Genomic DNA, 10,448 nt, shown 5'->3' with positions numbered 1-10,448 from the left:
TTTTTTTTTTGTCAAAGTAGATTTGAAGAAAGCTTATGATAAGGTTAGATAGGATTTTGTTTTGAATATTCTCAGTCAATTGGGGTGTAATTCACTACGTCATATTTCACAAAAAACGACGGGCCAAAGCCGTCGTTTTTTAAGAACAACGACGGCCCCCGCCGTCGCAAGGACCGTTGTAAATAACGATGTCGTTTTTCGTGAACGACGGTTGGCACGTGTCAATAAAGTGTTGTAAAAAACGACGGTCATAGTCTGTTAAAATAAAACGACGGCCCAAACCCATCATTGTTTTTGTCAAATTTAAATTTAATTAATAGATATAAACGACGGCTTAAAGCCGTCGTTTTTGTCAACTTTTTTTTTTTTTTTTCCTCCAAATTTAACCACTATTGTCTGTCATTTTTACTATTTTTCACCTGAAAAGAAAATGACAATTTTCATTTAACAGAAAACAAAACAAATCCCTTTAAATTTGATCTGTTTCTCAACATGATTAGAGAAGACCCACAAAAAACTAAAACCAATTGAACTAATTAAATCACATAAAGTTATTCATGAACAACAACAATCAGGTAATGGTGATACCTTTGATTATCCATTTTTTACCAATCATTTTTGGCAATCATTTTTTAAATGAAGAACCCTCACCCTTTCTCCTCCTCAAGCTCTCTGGCCTACTTTCTCTGTTTAAATTTCTCCCTCTCTTTCTCTCTGTTTTTTGTTTCTTGTGTTTCAAGACTGAAGTGATCAATCTGTGAGGGATGTCATCAAGTGAGTTGGGCTGATACAGGGAATGGTGGTATTCCCCAAGCAACAAGTGTAGATCCATTCGTGAACTCCACCATTCTGAACTCAGGAGCATGTGGGAAAAATAGGATCATTTTAAATCTTACAAACCTAAGTGTATAGGAAGATGTAGTGGCATACAAGCAAGATGTGGAAAAAGAACGTATATTTGAGTTTCTTGTTGGTTTGAGCCCCCAGTTTGAGTTTATAAGGGTTCAGATACTTAGACGTGACACACTTCCATCTTTCAATTAGGTCTATACTTTAGTTTAAAGTGAGGCCAACCGACGATCAGTTATGCTGCTGAAAGGTCAGCACTAGCCTCTTTGAACACATACACACCTACAAACACACAACATTGAGTTTCGATATGAAAAGAAACTATTGTATTCCAGCAAATTTCAATGACGCTATTGTGACCATTACAGGTGCATGGGATCAAACAAACACATGACCAAATAACTTCTACAGACTTGTGAAGTGTCCAATAAATATATTCATGTGAACTCATGCATGATCTTTCAACAGTTACAGACATCTGGATCTGCCAAGCCTGTAGTATCACTAATATCGTCTTAAACATCCCTGAAAATATTGAATTTCAATATTGATTTTCTCAAATCAGCTTTCAATAACAGGTTAAATCATGAACCTCTATGGTTGAACTAGTCCAAGAACTGTAACCATAACCTGAGCTCTCACAGTAAGTATATTACCCTTTATTGAAATATTTAATTTCAATAAAGAAGGTCCCACCAAGGTACCTTATTTATTGACCCTTTTGACAACCCTCCCATGACCCCATCAAACAAGTATATTACCCTTTTTTTTACCACAAAACTAATTCTCATTGTTAGTGTAAAAAAGTATTTCTCTGAATCAAGGGACCCAACCAACCCCATCTTGTCCTCCCACCTGAGAAATGTACAAATAGCCCAAACTATCATTGTTACTGATCTTTCCTAGAACTTACCTTGATGTTGGCATACATCAATGGAAATAAAATGTGGGGAAGATAAAAGGACAGCAAAATAGATGCTCACCATTCATGTAAATTGAATTATTGAGACTTCAAATTTAAGAGATCCAAGAGAAATGTTAAAAAAAAAAAACATTACTTAGTCAAATTTTTTAAAAAAAAGTAAGTATTGCTTAATCAAAAATAATTGGAATAATTGTTCTTAATAATAGTTACTTGGCAAAATGAGGAGACTTCCTTTACATGGCTTTCTTTGGCTGCTACTGCTATTGTTTACAGTAGCAAGCTTCATCTCCTCACTTGAAGGTCTGAGTAATCCAGAAATAGGGATAGCTTACCATCCCTATTACATTCCACCTTATCAACCTCCACCTTATTCTCAAGGATATCCACCTCCACCTTCTCCATACCACAAACCTCCCCCAATGCAGAAACCACCACCAATTACATATCCTCCCCCAACACAGAAACCACCACCAATAGAGAAGCTGCCACCACCACCAATCAGTTCCGTTGATTCTGACGGTGATGGAAGCGTTAACTTTGACGAGTTCAAGAAGATGATGACTAACGGTAACAGCAATAGTAACGGTACAACTAACTAGTTAATTTATGAATCAATTATGTTTATGTGGTGTGGATATACAAATGATGTTTACCACACACATGGATTGAGAGGCTCTCTCTCTTTATAATCTTTATATGCCAATGCACGAAGTATTCTCTCTTATTCATGTTTTCACTTTTGAAAATGCTAGCCTCATTAGCTCTAGCTAAGGAATATGTGAAGTACCTTGCAACGAAAAAATGGCGAGGAAAAGTAACTCTGCTCAAATGAACCAAGAAGATCAGAGGCCCCTGCTTTGTCCAAACCATGTAACCAAGTGGAAGTTAGCATTCATCTTCATGTAAAAAAAATGAGCTTAACAGTAAAACCTCAATTTCCTGTTCAATATCACAATTTTGGGTTCATGTGAGCATGCATGGCATTTGGACATGTTTTGCACTCAATAATGCATACATACTACACCAGGAGCAGACAAAAATAATAACCAAAGAAAAAGAGGGGCTGTAAAGACCTCTAAGACAACTATAAGAAAAGATGAAGTATAAGCCTAACATGTACAAGCCCAAACTCAGTAAACCTCCAATGACAAACCATATAGAAACACAAACATCGGTGAAAATATCAATTTTGGATTTAAACTTCTCTATATGTTTAGTAATGAGACCGTACATCATTACGAATCATTGTTCGTCTTGTAACATTCTTTTCTGGCTTACTAACTCATAAATGTTTGGTTCAATTTTTTATGGAACTGCACATCAAAAATCTCACTGATGACGATTTCCAAATGTTGGGTTCAAGCATTTTCTTTCATGGCTTGGAACCAGTCCAAGTACATAACAGTTCACAAAAGCCAATTCAAATTCAAGCATCTAGAGTGATCTATCAATGTTTATACCAATCCTTTGTTCTCCACCATTACATAGAACAAAAACAAAGGTAAAAATGGTTTGTATGACCCATTTAAAAGTGTGCCATTGTGCAATCTCCAAACAAAGGTAAAAATGGTATGTATTTAAAAGTGTGCCATTGTGCAATCTCCAAATCTGTTAAAACCAACTGCAATCAACCTGTTTTTCCCTCCTACCAACCTAAATCTTTGATTCGACCGACTCAAAACAGTGCCAACAAATCAGTGCATTATTACATGTAAAAACCAATAGGAACTATTATAAGCAATCATCCATAACCAAAATTAATAACCCACTAAATCCAAATAGAAATCCACAGCAGGCTGACTTACAGTTTTTCCTGTATTTGAGCCCCATCGGCAAATGAGTTGGGCTGGGGTGACACAAAGGGAGACACAAGGATGACAAAAAAAAACTCGTGGTGTCATGGACATTACCATATCAGCCAATATGCATGGTTGGTGGACTGCCTATAGTATGAACCAAATTCCTTGCTTCTGCCCCTATACATGATTAAATTAATTTGGTAACTAGCTGTGCTGTCCTCTAGCATGTGAGATTGGTTAAGTTTTGGTTGGATCTGAATACTGTTCATTGGAGTAGGTATGAACACACTTGCAATACCAATAGACATGGGTTTATACACAGATTTGGGCCTTAATTCTCAATCAATAAACAAAATAAATAAACTATACCTAGTTATGAAGCTAACTCACTGAGATATCAATCTACTAAGCCTCAAGAGATGAGTAGAACCAATGATGAGCGAACCTTCAAATCAATACTGGAATCGCAGAATCCATAACAGAACTTTGAGATCTGCGAATAAATAAAGATTAAGAAGTGATCAATCAACATCTGTGGAATGACTCTTGTGTTCTAATATGAGATCAATTCTTTTAAATTATGTTTTTTTTTTCCCAAATCAGAGTTATGAAACTCTGGTATTTACCTCTCATCTTATGCAGACTCCTGTGTCCTAATATGAGATCAATTCTTTAAAATTCTGTTTTAAAAAAAAAATCAAAGTTTTACAACTCTGTTTTTTATCTCTCATTTATCTTCAAAAACTTCCTATCTACAGTTCTTTAAATGAATCATGTTTAGTCAATCACTAATTCAATTCTCCGTAGTTCAATCTCAAGATTTCTGGTTTTCCCATCGTGACTCAGAAACCAGTAAGAAAAAAATTCATTTTTAAGCTCAAATCTCTATCAAAAAAAGTTAAAAATAATAATAAAAGTAGAAATTACTAATCAAACATTAAAAATTACTTAAAACTTCCACAAAACGCAGGAACACTTCTCTATCCATTAAATCTCCGAAATTTTTTACAAATTAATTAAAGGAACTATAGAAAAAAAAAAAAAAAAAAAAAACAAATTGAAGAACAAATCAGATATTAAAATAAAAAAAAAAACAAATATCAAATATCAATCAAAGCAAATATTAAAATTAAAAAACAATAAGATAATTGAAGAACAAATCAGATTTCTATTAGAAGCTCTCGAATGGAATCGAATAAATTACTAAACATTAAACAATAATCAAAGAAGATTACCAAATGGATGTAGAAAACATTATGCCTGAGAGAGAGAGAGAGAGAGAGAGAGAGAGAGAGAGAGAGAGAACTACCGTGCGAACCTCGCCTGATTTCGTAAGTCCGAAACTGAAAATCGAGAGAGAAGAAATCGAAAATGCGATTTGTTCTTTAGAGATTTAAAACTCTAGGGTTTTTTTAAGAGGAAGAAGAAACAAACGAGAGAAGAAATCGAAAATTTGTTCACTCTAAGTTTTTTTTTTTAGAGGAAGACGATACAGAGAAGAAATAGAAAATGTTATTTGGTTAAAGTTGGTGTGGAAATAGGGTTACTCTACTTTTATTAACGCCACACCAATCGGTGTAAGATTAGTAAAAGTTGGTGTGGCAATAGTGAATCTTTTATTAATTAAATGACGGATTAAATTAGTTGTTTATAATCGACAAGTATAAACGTCATTAAAGGTTAAACAATTGGCGAAAACCGTCGTATATAAACGACGGCTTTAGTCCGTTGTTTTTTCCGCAATTTTTAGTCGCTTTTTTCTGTTTGTGACGTAGTGTAACCAGACTTGAATTTGTTGGATTAGGAAGTGCATTACTACTCTTAGATTTTCTATTGTTCTTAATGGATCCTCGTTTGGCTATTTTCCTAGTTATTGCAGGTTAAGACAAGGTGACCCTATTTCACCTTATCTATTTACTATTGTTATGGAAACCTTCTCTTGTATTCTTGAAAATAGAATTGAAAATAATCTGATTTCTATTCATTCCAGCAATAACCTGCCGAAGATATCTCATCTTATGTTTGTAGATGATATTGTTTTTTTTTTCTAATGATAGTGTTATATCTGCGCTCAACATCAAAATTCTCCTTGATGAATTATTTAATATGTATGGCCTTCAAACTAATGTCGAGAAGAGCAATTTATTTTTTGGTCGTTCTTGTTCCAACAAAGATCTTATCATTCAAACCTTGTCTTTCAGAGAAGGTAAGCTCCCAATTTGATATTTAGGTCTTCCATTGTTTTCTTATCATTTGACATTGTCGATATGCTACCCTTTGATTGAGAAAATTCAAAAGCGTATTGAGGGTTGGAAATCTAAATTTTTATCATATGCTGGTAAACTTGATCTTATCAAATCTGTTCTTTCTTCTTTTCAAATCTACTAGTCTTTGTGTTTCTCCTTACCTAAAGGGGTCATTTACAAGATTGAATCCTTAATAAAAAAATTTCCTTTGGAGTGGGTCTATCTCTAGTAAATCCCACCATGCTATTAGTTGGTCCAAAGTATGTCGACCTTTTAAAAAAGGTGGTCTTGGAATAAGAAGAATCAAAGACTAGAATACTATTGGTCTTATGAAGCTTTTCTGGAAAATGATAAATCATAAGAACCTTTATAGTGCTTGGATGAGGAAAAGATATGTAGCGAAGGGTACTATTTGGAGATGTAATCCTCCGAATGATGCTTCTTGGGCTTGTTGTGAACTTACTAAAACTCACATTCGGTTTTTAGTAGGTGATGGATCAATGATTTCATTCTGGAATGATCCTTGGTTAGAAGGGGGTCCTTACTGGATCGGTTTGGAAGAAGGTCTGGTTATCATATGAATAGCAATATGAATGCTCTAGTTTTTGATTTTGCGGGGAATGATGGTTGGGTAGGTTTGATGAGGGATGATTTAAGAATGATGGAAATTGCTGATTCAGTTGAAGCACACCATCCTCCGTGTCCGGATGAAAAAGATAAGATTGTATGAGTAGAAAATGTTAATGGGGATTTTAAGATTAAATCAGCATGGAATGTGATTAGAAGCCATGAAACAGAGGTTATGTGGTACAAAGTTGTTTGGAACAAGTTGAGAATTCCTCTGCATTCTTTTATAGCTTGGCTTGCACTCAATCGAAGTCTGCTTACAGTCAAAATTTAAGAAAAAGAGGTCTAGTGATGGTTTCTAGATGTGTGCTTTGCCGTATTAAATGAGAGGAGAATGATCACTTGTTTTTTAACTGTAAATATAGTAGGGATTGTTGGAAGAGGGTGTTATATTGGGCTGCGATTGAAAGGGATTTAGAGGAAAGTCTAGAAGATGAAATTGGGTATATTGGGGGTCATTCATTATTTACTATCCTTAGTCTGATGCTTTGTTCTACTGTATATCATCTATGGCACGAATGGAATCGTCATATTTTAATGAAATAGAGCTGAATGGGCAGCGACTTTGTCATAAGATTATGTCAGATTTGTGTAGTAGATCTGACGGTATGAAAACAAAAAATTTTGAAATGCTGAATCTGATTTAGGCCTAGGGCTGTAAGGGAATGCTGAAAGACCAAGATAGCCGAGTTTGTCGTTGGATTCCTCTTCCAATGGGTTTTATTAAATTGAATACTGATGGATCCTTGTTAGAAATAGGGGCTGGATTCGGTTTTATTGCAAGAATGAATACAGGGGAATTAATTACAACTGGTATGAGGTGATCGAATTATACAGATATTATAACAATTGAAATGGAAACGATTCTACAAGGGGTTCAACACCTTAGAGTGAAAGGATTATCGGATATCATCATGTCATCTGATTTGTTAGTGGCGGTGAAATATATTAATGAAGAGTGGAAAACGCCTTGGAGGTAAACTTGCCTAGTAAGAGCAATTAGAAAGGAAATGCGGGAATTTAACTCAGTTATGCTACAATTTAGTTGGCGTGAATCAAATAAAACAGCTGATTGGTTAGTTAGTAGAGGAACTCTAAATGCGCAATTAGGTATTTTTGATTATTTAAATGTTCCCGTGGATTTGTAATACATCCTTGTGGAGGATCTCAATGTTTGATTTATTCGGCATTAGCAGTTTTTAATAAATCAGGGTGGGACCCTTTATTGCCTTAGCTTATCGATCTGAAAAAAATAAATAAAGCATTTTCAATGTAAAACCCCCCTTCCCTTTTTTGGCCTTTGGCCCTTCTTTCTTAAACCTAAGGCCCTTGACCTTTTCTTTTATTTTTCTATTTTTAGTTTAGGTTTTCTATTAAAGTTCTATAATTCTTGTAAGTGAGAGAGTGTAACTATCTTTATTCAATGAAGAAATGCTTGTTCTCTCCATTTATCTTTTTTTTTTTTTTGACTTGCAATGACCTTAAGTTAATCTTCACTCCATTGGAGAATGGAGAAGTCTAGAATATGATTGCTTTGTTGTATTTAATTTTTTTACATCTTAATTTTCTTTAATGTTCACGAGTTTTCTTCAAAACTTGTCCACTCCTATGAATTATGGCTAAAGATGAACTTTTATATCTTTTACGTATAACCTAGATACTTTATACTTATATAAGATCAAGATGTAGTATGCTTAATTTAAATGTTTGGTAGTAAGAGATTTATATATTAGAGAGTGAAGAAATTCTACTTTAGTGTTCTTTAAAATTGATTTTATCTTGCTAAATCTTCTGATTTAATGAACTAATATCAAGTCCTTATGATGAGTTATAAAGAGGTTAGAAGCTAGATTTTGGTTTAATAATTTTATCTAGATGAGTGCCTTTTTAATAGTATTTTCCTCCATAGTTTTAGCTTTATTTTACTATCTATTAGTTTAATTTTCAGTAAGTTTTATGTTCTTTAAATTACTCTAAAAGCACAAACATATATTTATTTGTTGACTTAGATTAATTTTATAATCTTAGTTTGATTCTACCCTCTTTCTCTTGGATTCGATCCATTTACTTGTCGCACAAATTAAGAATATTTATATACATATTAACTTTTATGGGAAGGACAACGATAGTCCCATCATTTACTTGTTGAAGTTGGGATTTAAGTTGGATGATGGGCGACCACGATAGGGATGCCAAACATCGTTCGAGGACCACCCAAACATCACTGGAAGATTGAAGCTTGGCGACATGAGTAAGCACACCCTCTCATAGGGTAGCATTGATCCAACTTAGCAGGTGTTGATCCTAGTTTGTCCATGCAACAAAAATAGGATTTGAACAAGATTATCCATCAACATCTTTGATAAATTCTGGAGGGCAGAGATTTGTTCCATCGACAAAACCTAGAAGATCTTTGTTAATATGAATGGGACCATGGGAGAACATTTCAAGATGGTGCGAGATATGCCAAAATAGCAGGAGTTGATTTGCAACCCAGATCCGTCCACATCTGAATAATATATTGTTTTGAAAACTAGTTTTTAGATTTCTCAAATTATCTTTTTATATTACTGTTCTATACATGATGTTAGGTATTTTAAAAAAATAATAAAGTATCTTTTGTATTTTTTGTTTTGGTTCTTAAAAGAAAAGATTTCTCAAAGGGTTGTAATGGTTGCATCGTTGTTCTATTAAATTTTTGGATGTTGGTTTTAAAGTCTTACCAACGTGTTTGTTGGTTTCTGCAGGCATCTATTCATTCAACACGAACAGTTATCTTCTTCACATTTTTCATCTTTAACTAGTAAAGTGCACATGTGTTGCACGTGATCATATATTTTTATTTACATAAAATATAATTAATTATTTTTTTAAGAAAAAATAAATAAAAAATCCTCAACCTCTTAAATAAATTAATTTTAGTACATTTTAAATTATTTAAAAATTAAAATTTTAATAATTATTATTATATTAACAAATCTTTTTGTGATTACTATTGAAGGACATGCCCTTATTCTTTCATTTTTAAAAGAAAATTAATTTTCTAACAATTATTATATTTTAAGCATATAATCCTCTTTAAAACGAGTGCAATTTTGGGGACCACCCCACATTATTTGTTCACGTATACGTTATCACCCCTCTTCAATCTTTCACGTTTGAATATTTTAATCCCAAAATAACCCTATACTAATTATTAATTAAAAAAAAGAGTCTTGATAATATGACTCATCAAGTGGCATACTCAAATAACTCCATGACGTGGACAAGTTCAGGAGCAATAGATCTGTACACTTCGAGATACACAGTTCCCTTGGGATACACTTTTTAATGGGGATGTGCAATTGTGCATCTCGGGGAGTTCAGATCTACGGTACCCGAACTTGTCATGTCATGGAGTCATTTGAGTATGCTACATGATGAGTCATATTTTCATGACTGAAAAAAAAAATTATTTGAACACATCTCAACCAATTCTTTCTCTTCCACGTTCAAGAAATCCTCAAAATCTATCTACAAATTATGATAGGGAACTGTTATTGGCACCCATACCTTTTCTTATTTCTCACCAATTTCCTTAGTCATTTATTATTATGACATTCTACTTAAGGATTAAAACACACCTTTCAAATATTACAAAAGTTTGGTTCATGTTAGTGAAGAAAATATTTCTCATTTCTTAATTCCATAGGTTTTTGCTATTTTTTATTTTTTAATAAATATGAAAACGTGGAAGAGAGAATGGGATGAGATGTGTAATTTTTTTTCTTAATTAATTATTGATTATTAGAATAATATTATTTTGGGAAGAAAAATACCAAACGTGAGGAAGAGAAAAGAGGGGATGTACACGTGCATCAATAGAGTGGTGTGGTCTCCAGAATTGCACTCCCTCAAAACGGTATCGCATTCCTTCAAAATGGTGTAAGTAATTATTTATTTTTTGGTCTTCTAAATATTACTGTGGAGGATATTTCTCGTTGGGCACCAAGGGGCGACACA

General features: G+C 33.6%; 1 long non-coding RNA gene across 2 annotated transcripts; it reads right to left on the bottom strand.

Moving 5' to 3' along the window:
* Positions 1 to 1,939: 1,939 nt before the first annotated feature.
* On the bottom strand, positions 1,940 to 5,241 carry LOC147410048 (uncharacterized). 2 transcript variants are annotated; one of them, XR_015175578.1, is made up of 3 exons: positions 4,883 to 5,241; positions 3,943 to 4,066; positions 1,940 to 2,626 (listed from the first exon to the last, which is right to left on the bottom strand). It is a non-coding gene; the product is annotated as an uncharacterized LOC147410048 (long non-coding RNA). The 2 variants fall into 2 exon arrangements; XR_015175579.1 differs by having other exon boundaries at positions 1,941 to 2,626; positions 3,964 to 4,066; positions 4,883 to 5,068.
* Positions 5,242 to 10,448: the final 5,207 nt, after the last annotated feature.

The sequence above is a fragment of the Akebia trifoliata genome, chromosome 2 (assembly GCF_017979445.1).
Source record: "Akebia trifoliata isolate Shusen 1 chromosome 2, ASM1797944v1, whole genome shotgun sequence".
Classification (NCBI taxonomy): Eukaryota; Viridiplantae; Streptophyta; class Magnoliopsida; order Ranunculales; family Lardizabalaceae; genus Akebia; species Akebia trifoliata.
This window is presented reverse-complemented; position numbering and strand designations above follow the sequence as displayed.